We start from the raw sequence: 26798 nt of genomic DNA, 5'->3' as shown, positions 1-26798 counted from the left end.
CGATGTGTGCCGGCTTGATCTCCAGGTCGTATTCTTGCAAGGCGGTGATCCAATTCGCTCTCTTTTCGCCCACATCTTACTGTATTAGGAGGTTTCTTACCGCTGGGAATGGTACTATGACCTTGGTATGGGCCTTTAGCAAGAAAGGTCTGAAATATTTAATTGCTTTGAAAACGGCGTATGCCTGTTTCTCTACGTCCGAATATTTCAGCTCAGCACCTTGTAAGTTTGAGCTAAAGAATGCGATCAGAGCTTCTACCTTTTCTTGATTCGCTTGAGTCAAGATCGCAGCATAAGAATTCTCTGAGGCAAACGTGTATAAGACAAAGGGCTCTGAAAAATTTGGGGTTGCTAGAGATGGAGCGTTGATGATGGCTTGTTTGATTAAGTTAAATGCTTCGTGCTCGTCTAGACCCCATTTAAAGTTTGAATTCTTTTTTATCATTTTTTGTAAAGGAGAAATAATACGTGAAAAATCTGGGACAAATCTTTTCACAAAATTGATCTGTCCTAGGAAAGATTGCATGGTATTTTTGTTATGAGGCATGGATATCTCGGAAATTTCTTTGATTCTGTCAGGTTCAATGTGAATGCCAGATTTGGACACTATGAATCCTAGCAATTTTCCTTCACTCAACGCGAAAAAAGATTTCTTCGGGTTAAGCGAGATCCCATACCTTAAACATCTTTGAAAGATTTGCTTCAAATCTTTGAGGTGGTCGTTTCGGTTCTTGGAGTATACAGTTATATCATCCAGGTAGATCACTACCGATTTATTGACTAAACCTTTAAACGCAATGTCCATGGCTCTCTGAAAAGTGGCGCCGGCGTTGATCAGACCGAACGACATTTTCCGATACGCGTAGGTACCCCATTTAGTTCGGAAGGTGGTTTTTAACTGATCATCTGGGTGTACCAACACTTGATTATATCCTGAAAATCCGTCCAGGAAAGACATTAACTCTGAGCCTGCGACTGCCTGTAATATTTGCTCCATAGGTGGGAGGGGAAAATTGTCTTTCTGACAGGCTTTGTTGAGATTCCGGAAGTCGATGCAGATTCTAATATCTCCGTTTTTCTTCCTAACAGGTACCATGTTGGATACCCATTTGGAATGTCTGACCGGGAAGATTATTCTGGCTCTCAACAATTTATTCAGCTCAGTTTTTATCTGATTTTCCAAGTTGGGGTGGATTTTTCTGAGCTTCTGTTGGACAGGTTTCTCGTTGTCAATCATAGGGATAGTGTGTTGAATGATAGAAGTGTTGTAAGTCTTCAGCTCATCGTAATTCCAGGCAAAGACGTTTTTGTACTGTCGTAGAAGACGGATATATGCTGATTTTTCTTCAGGAGCTAGGCCTTGACCTAGATTAACGTTTTGCGGCTTCTCATCGGTTCCTAGGTTCACTGATTCGTAGTTCAGATTTGAACTATAGAGTTTAGCGTTAGCTGACCTTTTGAACCGACTTTTCAAGTCGTATAAGTCTTCTAGTTTGACCACCGATTTGGGTATAGCATTATCAGTGCTATTTTTTTGTATCTGGTGATCATGACAGTCTTCGTCGATTATCTGGTTTGAGTAGGATCCTTCGGAGGTGAGGAAACTTATGATGTCTGGGTCGTCGTTGAATACTCTCCAGTTGGTGATGTTGTCAGGGATAGATGGTTTAAAAATCAATTCTATCGAAAACCTATCTGGACTAAAGTCTTCGAAGGGGATGAGTCTGGAGGCTACGTTAGCTAACAGGTCTGCGTTTGCATTGTGAAGTCTCGGGATAGACGAAATATTGAACGCTGTAAAATGTGCAGTGAGATCTTGTACTAAAGATTGATAGTGCTTTAAATGATTAGACAGGCAGTGTATGGTGTTACGTACCTGTTTGACGACGATCTCAGAATCTCCAAAGACTTGAAGATATTTGACGTTGCAGCCGATTGCTTTGTATAGGCCTTGCACCAAGGCTTCGTATTCCGCTGTGTTTTTCGTGCAATCGAACTCCAGTCTGCATGTGAGCATGGTCTTATTTCCGTCTGGGCTGATCAAAACGCATCCTGCTCCCGCTCCCTCGTTGGATTTAGAGCCATCAAAATATAATTTCCAAAATAAAGAAGTATTTACAGGGTTATCTAAGAAACTAACACATTTTGAATCATCAGTCTGGGAACAGTTTTCAACTTGGGACAAAACTGAATTTTCTAAATATGGTGATATGTGAGCATTGAAATTTCCGAGGAAAGAGTCTACCGAGTAGTTGCCTATGATGTTGTTGTTGTATGCTATGGCTTCGTTCTCTCCTTCCAAATCCGTCACTATGTATTTTTTGTGCAATTCCCGTTCAATCTTTATTTGATTTGGTTTCCCGTTGAAGGGTAACCACATGTGCGACTAGTCGGTTGAAAAGTATCCGTGGAGTTTCTCGGACCAGTCCCTGCTAAGAATCAGACCATAAAATTCAGGGATGTCAGCCACTAGAATGTCGATAACCTGACATACCTTGAGGTTAGACGACAGTCTTATGGTCACTTGATTAAGTTCGCCTATCACTTCGACTTGCGATCGATCAAGTTGAACTATGCGCACTGCGGATTTTTGCGGTTGAACATTAAGTTTGGCACATATTGACTTGGGTAGAATATTGGTTGAAGCACCAGAATCGACCAAGAAGTTGTGCACGTTTCTGTTAAAGATTTCATAAGTGAGGAGGAAAGGAGGAGTATGAGATCTAGATCTCCCTCCAATCAGAGCGATGTCATTTGGATCGATTTTATTGATCGTGTTGATTGGAGGTCTTCCTATATTATGGGAAGCTACAGCTGTAGGTAAAGGTGTAGTAGGTACGGCGTGTAACTCTTTCATCATGATTTTCTGTTGGTGTTTCAATTTGCTCAACTCGTACAGAGTGATATTAGCCCTAGTCTTTTTCATGTCATCGATGATGTTATACTCCATTTCATCCGACACTATTAGTGTCTTTGATGGAGGTGATTGCTCTGATTGGACTGGGCTAAATGAGGTCGTTTTAGCAATTGTTTTCTTTGGTGCAACCTTTTCTTTTGCTGCAAGGCTTGCGCCCTTCTGTTTTGGGGTATTCTGGGGAGGATCAAGTTGATTTCTGCTTCGTGTGCTAACCGGAAGTGCTTCTTGATCTTCCTCTTGTGGGAGGATGAAATCCCACATTCCTTGCAGTTCCACCACTTCTTCATCGTCGGTCTGCGTTTCGATGGTGCTCTCCTCTTCTGCTTCTTCAGATTCTACATTTGAGACCACGTTGGGTGGCTTCGTCTCCATGGGAGGGTTTCTTTTGAAATTCCTAAAAGGCTTTCTTGGGGACGATTCTGCTACTTGTTTTCTTATGTCAATCATCTCATTAGACATGGCCTTTAATACCTTTTGTAGTCCTTCCATGTCGAAAGGATCTTTCGTTTGCTTCTTCTTGGTGTCTTCTTTGAAAGAGATTTTCTTAGATTTACGCTCTTCGATTGTAGATCTCTTTTCTAGGGCTACTACGCGTCTTTCAACTGCTAATGCCTCAGCCAAATTTTCGACTAAGGTTGTCTTGCTTGCCCTATCTACGAAGATGGCCAAGTTTGAAGGTAAGGCCGTGATGTACCACTCACATCTTACTTCCTCGCTGGGTTGAGAAGCAGCGGGGATTTTGTTGAGGATCTTGTTGAATCGTAAGTTAAAATCCTTAATGGGTTCCCTATCCTCAGCTTTAAGATTGGATAAATCGTTGATCAGTGTCGCTGTCGATCTATCATCGCCGAATTTGGTGAGAAATTGATTTTGAAAAATGTCCCAGCTGGTGATAGATCCGGAGGACAGCGAAAAGTACCATGACCCGGCTGTTCCTTGCATTGTATAGGGGAAAAGTCGGACCATGGCATCTTCGTTGGTAACTCCGTTGAGATTAATAGAAAGCATGAAATTATTGATATGTTCTTCAGCTAGCATTCTTGTTTCTGGATTGAACTTTGGTAGCCATTTCTCGGGATGGGCAGGTATTGGACTTAGGGGTGGAGGCATTAAAACCACCCCAGGATTATTCCATGGAGATTGCGCCATCGCTGAGTTGCTAGTCAACAAAAGTGTAGGAGATGGTCTTTGATGTTGAGAAGATGGAGATGTTATGATCTTCGACGATTACGGAGGAAGGGTTGTGGAAGATGGATGAGTGACTTGAGGTGGAGATGTGGGTGGTTGACTTCGCGGAGAGGGAGTTGAAATGGACGAAGTGGATGAAAGAGTCTCTCTGTCAGACTTTGGGAGTGCTTTCCTTGCTCTTTTCCTAGCAGGGAGAGGGATTTCAGTTGGCTGGACGCCAAACTTTTCACTCTTCAATCGGGTCAGGGGATGAGCAGGATTGTACTGCGAAGTCAGGCTGCCTTTAGATTTATCAGACTTCTGGGTAAAAATAGAGAATCCATGGAGTTTACGGATCAAAGTTTGAACTTCAGGGGGATCGATAATAAGTTGGTCTGATGTATCAGTATGTATAGCAGCGGTGGATGTCCGAGCGACTTCTAGTTCTGAGATTAGTCGTACCGGGGAAGTCGGGGAAGTTGGTGAGGGTGATTTGCTCTCAGAATGGTATTTGGATTTTGAATTATGCGCCATTCATAGCTCGGCCCTCCTTCTAGCGCCAGAAATGTTGAGGGCCCCGAAGTCGGGTCGACAACAAGGGGGATACCCACCCGGTCCGGAACCTCGTTGGCGGCTCCTTGCCCGTTTGGAGTAGCGGGTCCGACTGGGGGTAATGGGACCAGTTTCCCAATGTGAAGGGTGTGCGTGTGTGTGTAGAGTTTGATGGTATTAATCTAAAGGTTTCTCTAAACTAGTCTTAATCTTAACTGCTAAACTAACTCTATGCTAATGTAATCTAATGAAGAGAAACAGTACATCTAGTCTACGCTAACCCGGGGTGTTTTCTTTTGTTATGCGATCTAGAAAGATTTCAAACAACAGCTGGTAATAAAGATCATTCAACTGTTATCAGAATATAAATCGATAAAGATAAACCATTCTGCATAAGAAGTTAGGCAGAGTAGTTGTGAACAGCATATCGCATAATCAGTTTTCTATATGTCAAGCATAAATAAATGACCCCACCGTACAGAAGTGCCAAATGGTAATACAGACATTCATACAGTAACATATAAAGAACTCAGCTGTGTATCACTTTAGGGATACTAGCAGAATTTAGTCAAGAGATAAAAGTACCATTTATGACTGATTTCACTAATAAACTTCAAGCAATAATGATTTATTCGTACTTGTTCTAATATCTGCTAAGAGTACAGAAGTGCAACATCAGTAACAGACATTAAAATGCAAACATAAATAAATCTCGATCCATCCTTTCATCAAAAACCTCCTCTAAGGGTGCAGAAGTGCATGTTCTGAGGACAAGTTTTTTGACAGATTTCCGGACCCTTCTCCAAATGCCATGAGAAGGGTTAAATACTACTAACTAATTAATCTTAATTACACGAAATTAGGGAATCAGCTTCAAATGACCGCCCTTTACTAAAAGCAAATTTATTTCTAAAACTTTAAATCTAATTTCTGACCGTTTCTGTATATTCTCTTTAGTGCTGTCAATAGCGCAACGTTTTCCTGGGAACAGTCGGCTGGCCGCCTTCTTCTTTCGCTCGGGAGATAAAAGTGGAAATAACAAGAGCTGGCACTTCCTTCTGACAGACCAGAAGATATTTTCGAAAACCTTTCTTTGGCTGGGTGTATTCGCCGCGTGTATACTTAGCACAACCCAGGTTCTTCTCGAACTGATTTTGCTGTTGCTATTCCGGTTTCCGGTCGTGCGAATGACTGAGTGGGTTAGGAGTCGCGCTGTATGGACAATCCCCTGTTTCGAGAATTGTTTCTGCTCTTTGTTGCAGGCTTTTCTGGAGCGTCTTCCTTCTCATGCGCTTCTTCCTCTGCTTTACCAAGTCTGAGCTTCAGGATCTTTTGTGAACACGCTGCTTTTGTGCGCCTTTGACTCTGAGTCCTGGATAGTCTAATTTCATCAGTGCCGGTTGGCTTATAGTCTGGAATCCACGGTCCTGCTGCATGCGACATCCATTTGTGGAGGCATCTTCTCTCTGCTGTCTGATTGGCGCTTTCCCTTTTCCTTTAGATATTTCCTGCATATAGATTTATATTAGTTGCGTGTCTTGCAGTCTACGCAAAGAAGAAGGGAAATGAAAAGATTGACATGAAAGCATTAAACTCTAATGAATGCATAATCCTGACATTCATCATGACTTGACTCTTCGAAAAATGCGATGCAATCATTCCTTGATACTCAAGCATGCGGTCATTAATTTCCTTTAAGGCACGCGCTTAATCTTGGGTCTATCGGGTATGTCGGAGAATTCGTGCGATGAGTCTTTTCATATCGCAGATCGCTGTCATCACAGATCGCTGATCGCAGATTTTATTCAATGGTTTATATCCCCTAGTGTGACGTTTGCGATGTGCGATGTTGCATATCGGCGATCGGCATTTCTTGAAGGTCTTCTTTTTAGAGAGCGCTTGGGATGCATGCGATGCGATGAATTTCGCATCGCTCTTTCGCAGTTTTGTTTTCCGCGCTTGGGTAATGCTTCAGCCTTCCCTTGCGATGCGATTTAAGCCTTAGGGAGAAAAATAAAAAAATTTAAAAAATATTTTTGGGATTTTTCTTTCAGGGTCCCCCCCTTTGCTCGATGTTATTGCTAATATCGAGCAAAGAGGGGGGGTTGTTGGTGACCACAACAGGTTGTGCAGGAGCGGTTGGAATGGAAGGAAAGCATGGGCAAGGTCAGGATGGCTAAGGGAGGTCCCAGAGGGTCTCTAGCATCAGTCCACAGAATTCTACCACGTTCGGATGCTCAGCAACCGAGTTTTCAGGCTTCTACAGGAAGTCTGCAGGGGATCCTACAGGAAACTCAGGGATTTCTACAGGAAGTCTGTGCAATTCTACAGGATGTTTGACCGTGGAAGTTTTGGGAGATGGTGAAGTGTTGGAGTGGTGTGGGAGGATAGGTGAGATGGAGATGGAGCTGGTGATGGCTCAGGAGCAGAGAAATCAGATGGAGGAAGAGTGCATGCAGTGGGTTGATGGCTGGAAGGATGGGATCAACGAAAGGTCAAAAAGATGAAGCTACGTGGCAATGGATGAATTGGAGGGTAAACGAGCTGGACAAAGGCTGAGTAGGTGGCTTGAGGAGAGGTTAAGAAGAAGAAAAAGGAAGTGGAATGATATGGAGTAGTGTAAATGAAACAAATGACTTATGCACCAAAAATGAGAATTCATTAACCTATGATAACTGTGCCATTAAACCTATGAACAGCAATGGAAAACCAAGAAATGAAACTTGTGCATGGAAGTGAAATGTAGAAGTATGGTTCAATATCAAAAGCGCATGGATGGATCTTCAACGAAAATGTCTATGTTGCAGCTTGCATGGAAGTGAGAAGAACTGCGTTTCTTTTTTGTGGTTGGTTATGGACTGCACCCCAATCCCTAAGCAGAGATGGCAGTGAGCTCTAACAACCTTTTTCTGGAGCTCCAATGAATTATATCTATCCTCTTCTAACCTAAGCAACTGGAAACAAATTCACCATAAACTAATCCTATTCAATCTCATGAAAAAGACTAAATTAACAGACTGTAAATTCGAATTGCATGTTAAAGTAAAAACTCAAAGTGCTGGAACGAAATGCAAACAACATTACAACACCGAGGAGATCTATTGCTCTCAGGTTGGGCCCTAACCTGAGAGCTATAGCTCCCTTAGAAACTCAGAATGAGATCAAAATCTGCCTGCCTTTATTCATAAACGAAAATCTGATGTCATGCCAAAACTGGCTTACAAAAGGAACAAAACACCGAGCTGTAGCTCGTACTTCCAAATTACCAGAGCAATACAAAAGTTCAAAAAGCCTCTATCCAAGGCTACGGCCTCAGTATTTATGCAAAATGATCATCCAACAGGTGTCCTTGATTTGTGGAGCTCGGCTGTCCAACTGAAGGTTAAACTGCTGATCCTGTAGAACAGTTATAACTGCTGTTCCTGTAGAACAGTTGGCTGCCTCTAAGCTCGGTGGGGAGATTGATTGGAGCTCGGAGCTATGGTGGGAATCACGAGGAAGGTCCCCAAGACCGTGGAAATCCTCTCCTAAAAACCAGCAGTGCCACCTCACTGTCTCCTTGTCTCCTTTCTCGTGGTCTTTGCTCCCTTTTAATGCCAAAACCTGAAATCATCATGTATTAGTCACGTGGATAGAATGCCTACCCTTCTTCCTACAAACAACACGAATAAAACAAGAAATGAATGCATAAGCAATAAAAAATGAATGGTTTGAGCAGAACAAGTAGGCCAAATGAGCCCAAATTGTACCAAAAATTGGGGCTCATCATCACCCCCCAGCTAAAATATTTGCTCATCCTTGAGCAACTTTGCTCTGGCTCCTCGTCTTTGGCCGAGAACTAGAGCCCGGAGCATGCTTTTCCTTTCCTGTTTTTGGTGGCCCTGCCTTTTCTGCCGAGGGTGGCACTTCTTCCTTTCCTGTTTTTGGCGGCCCTGCCTTTGCTGCCCCTGGTGGTGACGAAGGTGGTGCTTCTTTCCCCTTTTCTATTTCCTTGAGCCGGGCTTCGGAAGGCGATTGGCCTATTTTTCGTGTCCAGGAAGTTATTTTTGGGCTTCCCTTCTCGGGGGTGGCTGATGTTTTAGAGGGGGTTCTTGCACTAGGTGAAGTAGGGACATCCCCTAAAATGGTTTGGCTGCTGGGTGGAGGCTGTGGCTTGCTCGTGGTTATCCTCTTGCTTCTCCTGGCTTCAGATGGTAGAGGGGTCTCCCTCTCTCTCTTCTCCTTCAGCTTTGGAGGTGTACTGAGGGCGGCCAGCGCCGCTGCTGCCTCCTTTTCTAGAATACCAGCCTTCTCTTTCTTGCGTTTTGCTCTCTCAGAGCTCCTTGTAGAGGGCCCCTCCTTTTCAGATTTCGGGCTTCCTATAGAAGACCCTGCTTTGCCCACTTCCGGGCCTCCTGTAGAAGATTCTTTCTTTCCCGATTTTGGGCTTCCTGTAGAAGACCCGGCTTTAGCCACTCCCAGGCTTCCTGTAGAAGCCCCTGCTTTGGTAGTCTTCGGGCTTCCTGTAGAAGGCCCTTTCTCTGTCTTCAGGCTTCCTGTAGGAGCCTGTTTCTCAATGACTTTCGAGCTTCCTGTAGAAGCCCTCGTCTCTGTCTTCGGGCTTCATGTAGAAGCCTGTTTCCGCAATTTCGGGCTTCCTGTAGAAGCCTTTGTCTCCGTTTTTGGGCTTCCTGTAGAAGCCTTTGTCCTTGTTTTTGGGCTTCCTGTAGAAGCCTGTTGCTCAATGATTTTCGGGCTTCCTGTAGAAGCCTTTGTTTTTGTTTTCGGGCTTCCTGTAGAAGCCTGTTTCTGCTTTCCTGTAGACACAGGTGTCTCCACCTCCGCTTGCTTGCCTGCCTGAGTTTTGCTTTTTGCTTTGGTTGCAGGTGCTGTTGAGGTACTTGGGCTGACGTGGACCACCTCAGCTTTGTCCATTCTACTCTTCATCCTCTTTTCTCTTGCTGACAAGATAGGTGTGCCACCTTTTTCTTTGTCCTCCTTTTCCTCACGCTTCTTCCTTTGTTCTCTCTTCTGTACTGTGGTCGGGGTCTTCTGGCCTTCTTCTCTCTGTCCCTCGGCCACTGCTTCTTGTTCCTCACTGCTGGAGGAACCCGTTTCTTCGATCAACATTTTAATGTCTCCATCTATTGTTAAATTCCGGAAGGATTCCCATGAGAGGGGGACCTTATATGAGTGCAGCGCATCCTCCACAAGAAGCTTGATCAACCCATGGTGGGCTATCTGATATGGTATGCCCTCTTTCAGCTTTGTGGCACACTCCATTAGAGACTGTAGTAGGTAATAAGGGATGCTCAGTTTTTGTTCTACAGGAAGATCAATTCGGTGCCTCAGTTCAGTGAGCAGCCAAAAGTGATATGCATACACGATGCTGAAACGGCCTTCACAAGTGATATATTTCATGATTTGCAAACTGACTTCATTCCATGGTGGCAACAGGCTCGTTCTTCGCACCCCATTTTTGTCCTCCGAGAATTCTTCCTCAGGTGGAAAGAATTCTTTCTTTGCCTGCTGGCTCAGCTTTCTTTCTTCCTTATCCCACGGCAAACCCATAGGAAGTTCTGTGATCCGACTGATATGTTCCGGGGTGAGCTTGAGGCTTAGACCTCTGAAGTTCACTGTGGCCAGTGTCTGGGATTTAGGCTTCAGAGCCTGCAAGAATTCTTCGGCCACTTCATCATCGTAACCCTGCAGCTTATCACAAAAAGGCATCCATTGTGCTCTGGTGAAGAGCTCTACCACTGCTGGGTTTTCCCTTAATTTGGTTGAATCAGTGGGTTCCCGTCTTATAAACCCACCCGGCATGATGAACACGGTTGTTTTAATTAAAGGTGGAAAATGCAAAAGAGATTTGGTCTATTAAGACACAGCATGCACATAATCCAAAAAATTCAACATAGTCTACTTATACTGACATCCTGTAGAACGACAGCATAGGCACAGCAAACAAAAATTCCACCAATATCTTTATGACCAGACTGTGGACGATGGTCTTGCCACTGTTACTAACCAGTTGCATGAAGAGTTCAGGGTTACCTCTTTAATTGGCCACCTTTTTTCGTGAGGCACCCGCTTCCCTGTAGAAGACTGCGTTCCTGTAGAGACTGCGTTCCTGTAGAACTGCGTTCCTGTAGAAACTGTATTCCTGTAGGAGCAGTGCGCAATTTTCGGGGAGGACTGTAGTTGGCCTGCGCGCGAGGTGTGCTTCACCGGTGTTCTGGTAGCCAAAAGCTCGGCGTATCAAGGCGCAGAGGAGATCAGAATAGCCACTCGAGTTTGGAGTGGTGGTTGATAAATGCATGCGCATGATCTAGCCGATTAGATTTTGAATCGGCGCAATCCGTGGCACGGGGGGTGAGCTGTCCCCGTTGGACCGTTGGGCGACGTCATCCATCATTCGCCTCCGTATTCACTTGCTGCCGCATCCATTCCCACAGATCTGCCGCCGCCTTTTCCTGCTAAACTCATTGTTTCCGACGGGAGTGTTCTCACGTGCGTGCCGCTCATTCTCTTTGTCGTGGCCGCCACCCAAACATCCAATTACACTTTAACTAGCCGACGTGGCCAGTCGACTGGCCATACGGCCGCTCAACCATTCACTTTTATGCCATGCAAACAATTCAAAGTAAAATTCATGCGATTTGATGGAAGGAAGGGTCGAGACACTTACCTGCGTGGCTGCACACGATTTTTCCAGTCTTTGGACGATGGTGAGTGGATCTACCTGCTGCATGCGAACTTACACAGACCCGGAGGCTCGTGGTTACAGGCTGCCGACGGTGGAGTGGATGCTTTGGTTGCATGCGCCCGCGTTTCCTTGCAGATGGCGGTGCTGTGAAAGGTATCCACTCCAGTAGGTTGAACTGTTACAGGATTCCTGCGAGGTGTCTCGTAACAGTTCTTCCTCCTTGGGTGCATGCTGCACGATGGAGGATCTGGCCTTTCAATCACGTTCCCGGAGCTTCTGATGCCTATGGTATGAGATCTCAGCATTTGTTTATCTTCGAAAATGGCTTTTCCCGCGAGAACTTATCGATCTGCTTTGTTGGTGCAGGGAACTTGGTTGCATGTCGACAAGGATGGTGGAGCAAGGTGACAACAATGTGCAAGGGTGCCAACAGAGGCTTGCATGCATCCAAACCAATCCGTAGTCGCTAAATCTCCCTTTAAGATGAATTCTGGGCCGTCCCAAACTTCTACAGGAAGTTTCCTGTAGAACACAGAGCTTCCTGTAGAAAGTTTGGCCTTCCTGTAGAAAGTCTGTACTTTCCTGTAGAAAATCCGCGCCTTCCTGTAGAAAGACTGCATCTTCCTGTAGAGGACTCGAACCATGATAAAATTGCACATACCTTGAAAAAACATGGGTACCCTTGGAGGAGGTGCTGGTGAGGTCTCTTGAAAGCCTGATAAGGACCCTTGGCTTTGATTTGAAGGGCTTCCTCTCCTCCATAGAACATCTGCAACCTGCATGCAATTTTACCATATTTTGCTTATTGTTTTTTTTTTTTTTCTTTTTTTTTTTTTGAAAGATAACAGGGGCGCCTCAAAGAGGTTTTCACCCGTGCCATCTGCCCTGAGCGCCTCAGAGAGGTTTTCACTCAAGGATCTTTTTCAAACCTTTTCTCCTTTTTTGAAAGACAATAGGGGCGCCTCAATGAGGTTTTCACCCCTACCACCTGCCTTGGGTGCCTCAGAGAGGTTTTCACCCAAGGATCTTTATTATTATTTTTTTTTTTCATATCCCTTAGGGTATGCCAAAAGCAGAGGCAGAACCCCTCTCTAGGACCAATACAGATTTCTCCACGGTTTTGATGAACTCTTGTCTTGAGAGAGGTCTCCTGTAGATCTTCAATCGATGCCCATTGACAAGCATGGAAATGGCTTCCTCATCAATGGTTCGAATGAGGACAGATCCATTTTCATGGCATTTCTCCACTGCATATGGTCCTAGCCATCTGGTTCTCAGCTTCCCCTTGAAGTCTTTGTATCTGGAGTCATACAACAAAGCCAAATCTCCTGGCTGAAATTGCTTGTCATGGAGATGTTGGTCATGCCACACCTTTCTCTGAAGTTGAACCACTTATGAGTGAAGGAGGGCCTGCATTCGGTGCTCATCCAAGCCATTCAGCTGCAGTAGCCTTTCTTGTTGTGCATGGCTGAGATCCAGGTCCAGCTGAGCTGCCATCCTCAAATTGTTGTATTCAAACTCAATGGACTGCAAAGCTTTCTTCCCATAGACCAGCTCATACGGTGTGAAGCCGGTGGTGGTCTTCCAGGTGGTGTTGTAAGCCCATGTGGCTTCAACCAGGCGATCTGCCCAGTCCTTTCTGCTGCTGCTCACCACCTTAGTCAAGATCCCTTCTAATGCTCTATTGGTGACTTCCACCTACCCATTTTCTTGATGGTGATAAGGGGTGGAAGTCCTATGCTTGATCTTGTGATGGGCTAGTAGATCTTCAACCAGGTTGGAGGTGAACTAGCTCCCTTGATCGGTGACCAGCTCTCTTGGATAGCCAAACTTATAGAAGATGTTTTCTCTTAGGAACTCGGCCACCTTCTCTTCTGTTGCTGCTTTGATTGCTTTGGTCTCTGCCCACTTTGTCAAATAGTCAGTACACACAATGATGTAAGTCCTTTGCCTCGAAGAGGGGTTGATTGGGCCCACAAAGTCCATGCCCCACTTCTCAAATGGCTCAAGAGTCACTTGAGGTTGGAGAGGCATCTCATCCCTTTGGGTTGGTTTCCCCATTCTTTGGCATTGGTCACACTGACTGACATATCTTCTGACATCTTGATGAAGTGTGGGCCAATAGTAGCCTGCCTGCAGGATTTTGAAGGCAGTTCTCTTTGCTGCAAAATGTCCTCCACAAGGCCCATCATGACAAGTGAGGAGGATATCAAAGACTTCCTCCTCCCTTACACAACGCCTTAAGATCTGATCGGGGCCAAGCTTGAACAGATTGCCCCCGGTCCAAGTAAATGAGGCACTTTTTCTGATGATTCTGCTCTTCTCTCTGGAAGATAGGTGTGGAGGGAACTGTGCTGAAACAAGATAGTTTGCTATATCAGAAAACCATGGAGAGAGTACTGAAATAGCAAACAGATGTTCATCGGGCATCTGGTCATCCACTGTTCCATCCTCATCTGCAGACAAATCCAATCTAGATAAAAAATCAGCAACAACATTTTCTCTACCTGGTTTGTCAACAATGGTCAAATCAAACTGCTGCAATAAAAGTAACCATCTAATAATACAAGCATTCACATCAGGTTTATTCATTAAATATCTAATAGCAGCATGGTCAGTATGTACAAAGGTCTGGTAACCAGTAATATAATGTCGGAACTTGTTCAGTGCATGGACCACAGCCAAGAATTCTTTCTCGGTTACAGTGTAATTCAGCTCAGCTTTGGACAAGTTTTTGCTAACAAAGTAAATGGCATATGGAAGTTTCTGCTCAACTTGTCCTAAAGCTACACCTATGGCTTTGTTTGAGGCATCAGTGTGGATGTGGAAAGGTAGGGCCCAGTTTGGACCTCTCAGGATTGGGGCTGACACCAACTTGTCCTTCAATTCATTTAAAGCCCTCTGACAATCGTCAGTCCAATTAAACTCCACATCTTTTGCCAGTAGGCCAAACAATGGCGAGGCTAGCTTGCTGAAATATTTAATGAATCTCCGATAGTATCCTGCTAATCCCAAGAAACTCCGGACATCCCTTACCTTTTTGGGAGGTGGAACCCTCTTGATGAGAGCAATTTTGTTAGGATCCACCTGCAACCCTTGGCAAGAAATGGTATGGCCTAGCACGGTCCCTTCAGTCATTAGGAATTCACATTTTTCAGGACTAAGGGACAAGTTCATCTCGGTGCATTTGGTTAGGACTTTTCCCAGGTTGGACAATGCTTCCTGGAAGTTGGCCCCATAAGGAGTAAAGTCATCCATATAGATTTCCACCGCATCATGGACCAGCTCCGAGAAGTTGCTCAAGACAGCTCTCTAAAAGGTAGCAGGAGCATTGCATAGCCCAAAGGGAAGGACTCGATAGGCAAAGGTACCCCAAGGACAAGTGAAGGTGGTCTTATCTTGGTCTTCCAGGCTGATTTGGATTTGGTTGTACCCGCTAAACCCATCCAGGAAAGAGAAGAACTTCTTTCCTGCCAGTCCATCGAACACTTGATCTATGAAAGGTAGAGGGAAATGGTCCTTCTTGGTAGCTTTGTTCAATTCTCGGTAGTCCACACATATTCTCCATTTCCCATTTTTCTTGGGAACCAACACTAGAGGGGACACCCATTCACTATCTGAGATGGGGTAGATGAACCCGACATCCAACAGTTTTTGCAATTCTTCCTTGACAATGTCCTTAAGGGCTGGATTAATTCTCCTCTGAGGTTTCCTAACCAGTTTAAAATCCTCTTTGATGTATATATGATGGGTACAGACCGAAGGATGGACTCCTTTCATTTCCTTATAGCTCCAAGCAAAAGCATCTAGGTGGCTGGCCAACAGACTACACAGCTCCTTTTCCTGGGAAGGAGATAGGGAGGAGCTAATCTTCAATGCTTTCTTAGGGCCGAACTCCACATTCTTGACTCTGGGAGTAACAGGGTTGGTTGTACAAAGATCCACTAAGGTGCTGGCTTGGGCATCCTCCACCAATTTCTCTAAGGGTAGTGCACTGGAAGATGGATTCTGGCTCAAGGTCTCGATCAAGTCATCCTCGGTTGGGGGGTCTCTTCTAGTGGTATCTAAGGTGCACAGAGGTGCTGAGTACACCTCGTCTTCCTATCCTTCTTCCAACCAGAGTGGTAAGTCATCCTCTAAGGAGGGTTGGGCAGGAGGGTATAGGACTAGCTGCTTGGACATGGGACCATTTTTGATGGTCATGTTTCCTGCACGACAACTTATGTAAGCATCTGCAGTAGCTAACCAAGGCCTTCCCAAAATGAGAGGATATCCAGTAAGCTTGGCCTTTGGTTGCAGAACCAGGAAGTCTGCAGGGTATTCCCAAGAGTCAATAGAGACCAAGACATCCTCCACAATCCCTTCGGGAGTCACGGTGGAGCGATCTGCTAATTGCAGTACTGTCGAGGTCTTCCTCAAGGAACCCTGAAGATTAAGCTTAAGCATCGTATCCCTGGTCATCACATTAATGGCAGCCCCCAGATCAATCAAGGTGTGAGGTATAATGGTGCCATTGATGTGAACATCTACTACAGGACTTCCAGGATCTAGGTACTTTGGGCAGATGACTTGTCCTAACATAAGGTCAGACAGTTGTCCTATGACATTGATAGTTGAGGCATCTTTCTTCCGTCTGCCTGGGTGTTTGAAACACTTCTCCTTAACCAGTTTGTTGTATATTGGCACATCCTTGATGGCTTGGAGAAGTGGTATTTTTACACACAACTGCTTGAACTCACCCAGAAGCTCATCCTCCTCTGGGTTGGGTTGTGTGGTGGCTATTAGTCTCTCAGGAAAGGGTGGAATAACCTTCGGTTTACTTTCTTGTCTATCTTCCTCATCCTCTGGGGAGGAGGTTGGTGATCTGGTAGAGTCTTTCCAGATCGAAGATTGATATCCTGGATCTCCATAGCATAGGTAGGGCATGAGGTTTCCCCAGTGTATACCTGCTGGGCCTGTCTATTGTTGGGGTTTAGGTTCGGTTGAGCAGGCATTTGAGGTTGCCTTTGAGGAGCAGGAGGTAATGGCTAAGGTTGAACTAGTGGTGGAGGCAAGATGGCAGGAGGAGTGTTGTATTGGGGCCTCCACCCCAACTAAGGTGCATTCCATTGAGGCTGTGGCTGGGCATGTGAGTGATATGAATGAGAAGTAGGTTGAGTGGGGTACTGAGGTGGATAAGATCATGGAGGAGGTATGGACCATGAAGGATGAGCAGGGGGACCCCAGGAAGGCATAGGAGTCGATTGGTTGGGGCTGTAATAAGCTTGAGATGCCCCTTGCATCCCCTGCTGATAAGGTCTAGATCCCTGTGGCCTCCTTTGGTTGAGGTAATAGAGAGGTTCAGTGGGAGCTTCTGCCCCTTGGTACATGGCTTTAAACCCAGGTAAGGTTGGACACTGATTTGTGGGATGGTCCTGCTGACAAATGAACACACTTCAACCGAATGCAATGGACATTCGTTCTTAGGGTGTCTCCTTGTGTACCTAGGGCAGAAGATAGCCAAGGCTCTCTCAGCTTCTTCTTTCTTTTGCTGAATCCTAAATGTGTCAAGCTGCATGGCAATGGTCTGTCTCACCTCACTCTTAAGATCTTCTAATTGATTTGCAAGCTCATGTTTGGAGAAAGGGACACTAGTTGAGAGGTGGTTTCCTCTACCTCGTTTCCGAGCTGCCCTGGAGTGGTTTCTAAACACAGTCTTGATGTCCTCATAAGGCAGTTGGTAAATGTCCCCCCCAGCTAAAATGTGAAGGGTATCTAAGAGGTCTTCAGGGACTCCTCGGAGCAGGACCAACTTGAGGGATTCAGGGTCAAGTGTGCACCTGGCCCGCTTATAGCTTAGTTGGAACCTCTCCTCATAATCCTCTAAGGACTCATCATTTGCCATGGACATCTGAAAGATTTCCCCTTTTGTTTCCTTGGACCTACAGTAATCCCGGTACATGGTGTTGAAAGCTTGTTGCATCTGAGCCCAAGTGTTGATACTATTCCCAGGTAAGCCCACGAACCAGCGTAGTGCTGCATCCTTAAGAGTGGAAGGGAAAAGTTTCAACTTTTGCTCATCTTCAGTATAGTCATAGGTTCTACAAAGGACGGAAAACTCAAACAGGAAGGTATCCGGATCTTCAGTGGTCAGCCCATGGAAGTGAGGTAAGGCGGAGGGGCTAATGTTCTTCATTTTCATCTCTCCATTGGTCTCTCGGATGGGGAAAGCACCTTCTATTCTCTCATCTTCTCTTCTATTGTCAGCCATAGCTTCAGATGGAGTGGTCTCTAACTCTTCTTCTACTATAGGATCTTTGTATATCTCAGGATGTTCACCTATAGGTTCTTCTGGGTCACTGTCACCAAAGAAGAGAGAAGGGTGACTCAGTGATGTGGTGGGGGTGTTTGGTAGGAATTTGCCTGATCTATCTCGGTTCCTACAAGGCATGAAATGGAAAAGACCTTCTTTTTCTTTTGATTGTGTTTGCTTTGCTTTTCTTTTGGTACCTGCAAAACTGAGACAGATTGATCTACAACTAACTATGAAAGATGCAGAATTAAACTGAAAGCAGGAAAGAACTATTCTACTTTGCTCAAATGAAATTGCAAGAATGGAAATGCTAGTTTACACTTGCAGAAAGGAAATGCTCATCTATGAAAGTAGGAAATGCTAATCTATGAAAGCAGGAAATGATAATCTATGAAAGCAGGAAATGTCTATGCTACTTTTGCAGAATGGAAATGAAGTAAACTACTTAGCACAAGGCAAGAGTAAGAAAGTAGAAGAAAAGCAACAATTACTAATACTCTGACGCTTCCCAGGCAACGATGCCAAAAAGATGGTGGGCTCCAGTATTGTAGCAATAATGCTACAACTCCTGGAGCTTCCTATCTCTAATTTTATCAACCCGGTAGTTCGTACAAACTTGGAAGCAACGGTGCTGTATGCACAAGTACTAGCTCTTGTCGCAGCTGTCACTTGGTCAGCTGGCACAAGTCCGCTAGGGCTCAAGACAACTTCTATATGCTCTCAGAAGAAGCTTTATGAGTGATGGACGAAAGCTATCTCGAAGAAAGCTAGCCTACTTTGCAAAAAGGAAACTGAAAGCCAACAAAGCATGGAAACCCTAGTAAACCCTAATTTGACTAGCTAGACCTTTACTATGCAAAACTATGAATGAAACCACTACCAATAATGCCATTACTTGCAGTGAACTGAAATACATGCATCTAAGCTACTTGCATCTGAAAAGACATGTTTTTGTATTTTTTTCATTAAGTGGTTGGATTTATTGTGATGATGCTTTTGATTAGGGTTTGGTTGTGCAGGAGCGGTTGGAATGGAAGGAAAGCATGGGCAAGGTCAGGATGGCTAGGGGAGGTCCCAGAGGGTCTCTAGCATCAGTCCACAGAAGTCTACCACATTCGGATGCTCAGCAACTGAGTTTGGAGGCTTCTATAGGAAGTCTGCAGGGGATCCTACAGGAAACTCAGGGATTTCTACAGGAAGTCTGTGCAATTCTACAGGATGTTTGACCGTGGAAGTTTTGGGAGATGGTGAAGTGTTGGAGTGGTGTGGGAGGATAGGTGAGATGGAGATGGAGCTGGTGATGGCTCAGGAGCAGAGAAATTAGATGGAGGAAGAGTGCATGCAGTGGGTTGATGGCTGGAAGGATGGGATCAACGAAAGGTCAAAAAGATGAAGCTACGTGGCAATGGATGAATTGGAGGGTAAACGAGCTGGACAGAGGCCGAGTAGGTGGCTTGAGGAGAGGTTAAGAAGAAGAAAAAGGAAGTGGAATGATATGGAGCAGTGTAAATGAAACAAATGACTTATGCACCAAAAACGAGAATTCATTAACCTATGATAACTGTGCCATTAAACCTATGAAGAACAATGGAAAACCAAGAAATGAAACTCGTGCATGGAAGTGAAATGTAGAAGTATGGTTCAATATCAAAAGTGCATGGATGGATCTTCAACAAAAATGTCTATGTTGCAGCTTGCATGGAAGTGAGAAGAACTGCGTTTCTTTTTGGTGGTTGGTTATGGACTGCACCCAAATCCCTAAGCAGAGATGGCAGTGAGCTCTAACAACCTTTTTCTGGAGCTCCAATGAATTATATCTATCCTCTTCTAACCTAAGTAGCTGGAAACAAATTCACCATAAACTAATCCTATTCAATCTCATGAAAAAGACTAAATTAACAGACTGTAAATTCGAATTGCATGTTAAAGTAAAAACTCAAAGTGTTGGAACGAAATGCAAACAACATTACAACACCGAGGAGATCTATTGCTCTCAGGTTGGGCCCTAACCTGAGAGCTATAGCTCCCTTAGAAACTCAGAATGAGATCAAAATCTGCCTGCCTTTATTCATAAACGAAAATCTGATGTCATGCCAAAACTGGCTTACAAAAGGAAGAAAACACCGAGCTGTAGCTCGTACTTCCAAATTACCAGAGCAATACAAAAGTTCAAAAAGCCTCTATCCAAGGCTATGGCCTCAGTATTTATGCAAAATGATCATCCAACAGATGTCCTTGATTTGTGGAGCTCGGCTGTCCAACTCAAGGTTAAACTGCTAATCCTATAGAACAGTTATAACTGTTGTTCCTGTAGAACAGTTGGCTGCCTCTAAGCTCGGTGGGGAGATTGATTGGAGCTCGGAGCTATGGTGGGAATCACGAATAAGGTCCCCAAGACCGTGGACATCCTCTCCTAAAAACCAGCAGTGCCACCTCACTCTCTCCTTATCTCCTTTCTCGTGGTCTTTGCTCCCTTTTAATGCCAAAACCTGAAATCATCATGTATTAGTCACGTGGATAGAATGCCTACCCTTCTTCCTACAAACAACATGAATAAACCAAGAAATGAATGCATAAGCAATAAAAAATGAATGGTTTGAGCAGAGTAAGTAGGCCAAAAGAGCCCAAATTGTACCAAAAATTGGGGCTCATCAGTTACGTGGTCGCCCGGGTCCTCACCACTCTTCCCTTCAAATTTTGCAATGTCCGAAGGGAGTTTGGTTGGGACCTGAGGCCAGGTCGGATTATACCTGATTGGGTCATTTGTTAACTTTGTGAGATCTGGCAAGTTTAACGTTGCCAGAAATGGAAGCCTAGGAGGACCTAGGGGATTCCACCCAGACTCGGCAGAACTCCCAAAACTCTAAAAAGATTGTCCTGGAATTTGGGAGGCACCAGGATGCCCGAACTAACCAATAGAACCGGCTGAACCAAAAGGCAAGCCTTGTGGTCCAGCAAAATTCGGAGTTTGACCAACTCCTGTCGTATAACCTCCATAACCCGCAAATTTTCCTCCTACAGAATGGTAAGGGGTTGATAACCCCTGGTATGGGTTCCTAGCCGAAGCAAGGGGAGGAATACTTTGAAACATGCTAACCGTGGAGTACGGCCTATTCCCTTGTTGGCCGCTAAACGGATTCCCAGTTCCCGCGCTACTAACCCCAGGGTTATTCCAACCTTGGAAAGGATTGTTGCTTTGTCCTACCGAAGAAAAAGGCATGGATCCTACAGTCGGGTTGGAATGTGGTATATGACCACTTCCAAAAGGAAAACCCTGGAATGAAGCCAATCCGCCCATCATGGACGTAGCGACACTGAATGGAACCGATGGAATACCCTGTGATTGGGTGCCAAAAGGGAAGAGTCCAGTACCAAAAGCATTGGTTTGGGCATTTCCACTCATGGACGGAATGGAGGTAGATCCCACTAAAGATGTGCTCGTGAAAGATCCAAACAAGGAAGTGGAGGGGATGGAAATAGTTCCTCCCCCTTGCACTGATGTCGGGGTTTGCATAGTCGTAGCACTTGTAGAAGCCATGTTTCCAGTAGTGATCATGAATGGTAAGCGCGTAGCGTAACCAGGACTTGATGGTCTATGTGACGGAGTCCCAACGTATTGCAATACATCTCGATGACTAAATGGTAGGGGAGAATTCGGAGCCCCTAACGACTCTGAGAATTCTTCTACCTCTACGTTATTCTCCGCTTGAAAAAGAACTCGAGAAAGGATTGGAGTATCCCTCTCTTGTTCGGAGGTACCAGGCCTTGCTTGGTCAATAATGCCTCCGCTAGGAGGATCAATCTCCGATGCGTCAATCGGCGCAGGACGAACCCCACCGGTGGTACTCCCTCTGCGACTTCTCGGAGAAGGCTCTAAACTTGGCGGCGAAAGACCACGAAGTCTTTGAGACCGTCTTGGAGATCGGTCAGCCACTTTGAATTTTTTGTTATGATCTAACTAAAGTCTCAAACAATTGAAAGCTAGGCCAACTAAGAGCACAGAGCACACACTATAAAGTCCCTAAAGATATAGCCAGTCAAACAACTTCCAAGTATTTCCACTCCGGGTGATTAAGACCGGACACCAAAATACGAGAAAGTGAATCAAGGGGCCTTCCGAAGATAGTCTGGGATGATGAGGGCCCAGTCCTATCAGCGAAGGTATCAGAGGAAGTTACGCTGACCTCCTAACAACAGCCTGCGCCGGTGCAAGCTCCCAAGCTTCGCAAGGGTGCCATCCAGTAGTATTGTCGAGAGTGATACAACATCAACCTCAAGTGCCACGGGATTCCCCTCCGCAGCCACCTATGTAGATCCCTAGGAGAGGCAACTATGGGTACCAACTCGTCGCAGAAGCCAGGCAGAACAGTCGTGAGGTAAGTTCGGACAAGTAGAAGAGGGGGTATCTCTCTTCCATGTCTTCACAGACCCTCGTGCTTAACTCCGAGATCCGGAGCTTTCCTGGTCTTCCTAACGCTATTGGATTTTCTCCCGTTATTCAGACTCTTATGTTTGACATTTTATGTGGCCTTGGAGAGTTAACTCTCCACTCACCTAATCCAAGGCCCTAAAATCCTAAACTTGTTGGTGTAACTGACTAAAACAAAAATTTCTAGTGGATTTTAATTAGCGCTTGATTTTATTAGGCTGTTCTTTAAGTCACAGGGTAATGGAGATGAAACTTGTGGTGTTTTTATGGACGCAAAATAAATTAATAAAACTTAGCTACATGCACATGCACTTTTTGTTTTCGATGAAGAGCAATTTCTATGAGGTTCAGAGGTACTTCTAATATAAACAAATTTTCCTTTTCTTTTCAGACTCCACACTCACAAAAACTAACAAAACTATATATGCCTAAAAAGAGATGCAAATCTATCCTAATGCAAGAACTATATGTGGATGCAAGATTTAAAGACTACTCTAAAAACAAAGAAGGAAAGTTGCTGCCTTATCAAATTTGTCTTGCCACTAAAATGCTTAGATAGAAGATGATGTGTTACCAATCATTTCGTCCAAACAATAAAAACAAGTTCTAAGATAAACACAAAGCACTTTCACTTCGCAAAAAGGGAAATAAAATGAAAAGCAAGTTTAAGAAAGCGAAACTCAAAACTTTCAAAAGATTTTCTTTCAATGAAGCCAAGAAGTCTTTTTCAAAGAATGCTCTCAAAAATACTGACACCAGTGATTGATGAATAGGCAACCAAACACTTTTGTGAATTGAAACCTTTCAAATGATGAAAACCCAACAAAAATAAATGCGTTTGAAATCGCTCGTGACAATCAAAAGCAGCAATGAAAGTCCAAAAGATCAAAAGGCAAGTTTCAAGAAAATGGTAACAAACGGTTTTCCTGAAACTAAGGAGAAAATGGTCACAAAAATGGTTTCGTTAAGCAAACATAAGGGTCACTGAAACAAAATTAATACAAATACTGAATCCAATCTTCCTACTCTGCCAAAACAGAGCAGTCAAGATTCTTAACCAGAAATGTTGTATGTCGAAAAACAATGACGCTTGCAATTAACGAAAACAAGACTAATACTCCTTATAACTAGAGAGAGTTCAGAACAAGATTCCCCCTGCTAAACAGAGGACTGTTACTGGAAAATGACTGCTTCAAACTGACCCAAACCACCAGACAGACATTCAGCAAAAAGAAAATTTATAAATCCTGAAAATTATGTAATATACGCGCCTGCAGTGATGTGCAGAATGCGTGTACACGCGACTGTAACTGAGGAAACCTGCGTATACACGGGTTCACTTAGTTCAACTTGCGTATATACGCTTCTGTAATCCAAAAAAACAGCGTATCTGAAGATTTTCAAAAAAAATAAAAAATACAGACTGAAAAAACTGGAAAAGCTTAGAGTTCAAGAACAGATCAGATAGTCAGAGCCAGCAAACAGAGAGGCTGAGCCTTGATTGGCTTGAAGACTACCCAAACTAGGAACAACAAGAGTGTTGTTCCCCAGCGGAGTCGCCAATTCTGGTTGAGGGGAAAGTACCCCTAGGGTCCTTTGTGTTGAGACTCTACCAGACTGAAAATTGCTTATTCAAAGAAACACACACACAACCATTATCTTTACTGTAAGCAAATTCTAATGTTTAGGGTACGTACCTAAGGTCCTACGTTCGAGAAGGCCTTTAGGGTCCAAACCCTTCTTGGAGTTCCCTTCTTCTCCTTTGACTTGTAAAACAAACAAATCAAAGAGCACAACACTACATGGACAAATACTTATACACAAACCATCTTCATGCTATAAAGTTAGTTATAAAAATCTTTAAGTAACTAGTTGAATAAGAATTCAAAACAAGAATCTCATAAGCATAAAGAAATATTGTTTCGGGAACTAAGACATGTTTCTTTATATAAAGGCAATTAAAGTACATATAAGGGAAAGATTTCACCTGAAACACCTTCAGCAGGCTCCAAGCAAAGCTTCCTCCCGGATTCGTTCCAGCCTCAAGCCTCCAACAAGAGCTCCTTCCAAGTCTTACTCAATGGTGATATAAAGGATGAATGATCACCAATACACATGGAAACAAGGGTTTCATATGCAAAGTGGGGGAAGTGCAGAAAGCACCAAGTAATTCAGACCTGGTCTAAGGGGAAAATCTCAGCATAATAATCTTGCTCTCCTCTTCTCTCTCCCTTAGGCCTTCCCTTTGATGTCTTTTTATACCATCTCCAAAGTAGTTTTTTAGTTAGGAGTTGGTTGGGAATAGTTGGGCCACGGGCACTAACACATGATCAGCAGGTAAAACCCGCGATCTCCGCCCGAAAATAAGGAATTATTTATTTTTTTAAGTGTTTTAATACATACACGCGGGTTGGGTATACGCAGACCCGCGTGTACACTCGTTTAACTCAGGGAAATGTCGCGTATAAGGGATAAAACACTATTTTTTAAATTTTAGGACCAGGTCTGGAAGGAGGGGCTGCCCTAGGCCATGAGTGCAGCATCAGAGACCATAAGAGTGAGATTTGGAGCTATAACAGGTTGGGATGCTTCGAGCGTTTCAACTCCAATTTTTCCACCATCTCTGTGGACACTAAATTATCAATACTACCGCTATCAATAATTAACTTACAACACTTACCTCGTGACTTACAAATTTTCCTAAACAAAGCTTTATGCTCTGTCTGTTTGGTGACCTCCTTGACTAGTTTTAACAACACCTTGTGTAGTAGCCGATCTTCCCCTATCTATGGAGCATTCTCTGCTTCTTGGGGAGGTGTTGCTCCTTCCTCTGGTTGCGCCACATATGCACCCCACTGTCCAGCTCGATCTGCTTCTAGACATTCAAACGATCGGTGCCCCCACTTATGACACCTATAACACTGATAACCAACCCCTCTACCTTGGCCATTTCCCCTGCCTCGCTGGGATGACCTACTGCCTCTCACACTGTCACCTCTGTCTATTATTCTAGAAGCTTTAGAACTGCTACCTTCCTTGTTGCTGTTAGCAGTTTGGCCCATGCCATAGGACTGGCCTTTCCCTTTGCTGGCTCCTTGTCCTCTTCGGGCATTCTGCCTTCTGGTACTTTTCTCCTTAGCCTTCATCGCACTCTGATACGCTTCCTCAGTGTTGTTCGGAGACAAGATATTGATTTCTTCCAAAATATCTAGCCTTAGCCCATTAACATACCCGACTGTTCTTTCTACTGTATCCTCTGTATATCCGGCTCACAAATTCACTTGATAGAACTCCTCCATGTACTCCCTCACTGTCAATCCTTTCTATTTCATATTCTACACCTGCGTGTGCAATATAATCTGATAGTCCCTCAGCAGAAATCTACCCTTTAACTTGGCCACCATCCTTGCCCAAGTTTTAATCGGTGCCTTGTTCAATCTCTTCCTCTCGTTCTAGACACTATCCCACCATAGGGCTACGTGTCCTTTCAATTTCATCGCAGCGAATTTAACTCTGCGGTCCTCACTCACTTCCTCGCACTCAAAGTACTTATCCATCTTACTAATCCAATCTAATAAAACTTCGATAGACAGGCTGCCATCATACATCGGGAGTTCTGGCTTAGGTTTACTACTTGCCACTAAAACAGATCTCAACAATCTCACTTCTGCAGGTTCACCTTTTGGTCCATCTGCTGCTACTTCAACTTCCTCTTCACTGTCATCACCTATTTCTGGATCTCTTCGTCTACCTACCTCTACTGCCTCCAAACGGGCAGCAAGAATTTCGATCTCCTCTCTCAATCCTTCCTCTGCCAATCTTTGAGCACCTCTACCACCACCTCACCTTCCTCTCTCCATTCCTCCTACTAACATAAACAACTACTCTCATACCACTCTGACAGAGCCCAGCCACACTGGCCCACAACTCCATGTGTCCTCAGCTTTACAACAGTTGCCAGACTTTACAACGTGTTATATTTTTCTGGCGGTCACATGCAAAGATGGTCAGTGAACATCGGGTTGGCAACTATGAGCAATTAATGCCACATTCAATTCTTACCTACACACCTCGGGCCTAGTTCCTCCATTGGTTCTTTGGCCAAAACACTTTGGCTTCCGAGTCATTTGAGATTGTTCTGTTCACCTATGAAGTTGCTGCGAGAGTTTGTTGTGTGGTTTTTGCTTTGGTGAGTATGGAAATCTCTTGTTCTTCTTCAGGTATGATGATGGGTGAGTACCGGTCTCCCAATCCTAGTTATGAGGTTGTCTGTGGTTTTCTCCAGTGGCTCAAAACCGTTCTGGTTCTGGTAGTGTGCTCGCTCAACTCCTTTTCACATGGTAAGATTTCTTAGTCTCATTCTATTGTTCTACTTTGGTTTGGTTGTAGAACCTAGTGTCTCTTCTCTTAACTTCTCCTTGCTATTATTCTATTGCCTCTACTTTCATATGGTCACCTATGCTACTATTATTGGTATCTCTCGTCACTGTTCTGTGTGCAAAATGGTTTAACTTCAATTGTCCTTGGATTCAGGTAACAAATTAGTAGGTTATCGTGGCTTTGAAACAGGTTTTGACTCCTTCCCTGATTCAATTCAGCCTTCTCATGGTATTGATGCTAACGAGAAATGCTCCTTTTGTCTCAGCTTTGTCGATTCAGTCACGACTTTGCTCCTCAAACCCTAGGTCCAGCTTGCTCAGGTAATATATGAAACCCTCCTGTTTCTGTGGTTTCTTCGATTTCGGTTCGTTGCTGT

Source organism: Pinus tabuliformis, chromosome 4_1, assembly GCF_031772625.1.
Source record: "Pinus tabuliformis cultivar Carrire ecotype Pingquan chromosome 4_1, CPIR1, whole genome shotgun sequence".
In the NCBI taxonomy this organism is placed as follows: Eukaryota; Viridiplantae; Streptophyta; class Pinopsida; order Pinales; family Pinaceae; genus Pinus; species Pinus tabuliformis.
The sequence above is the reverse complement of the archived record's forward strand: the minus strand, read 5'-3'. Positions refer to the sequence as shown.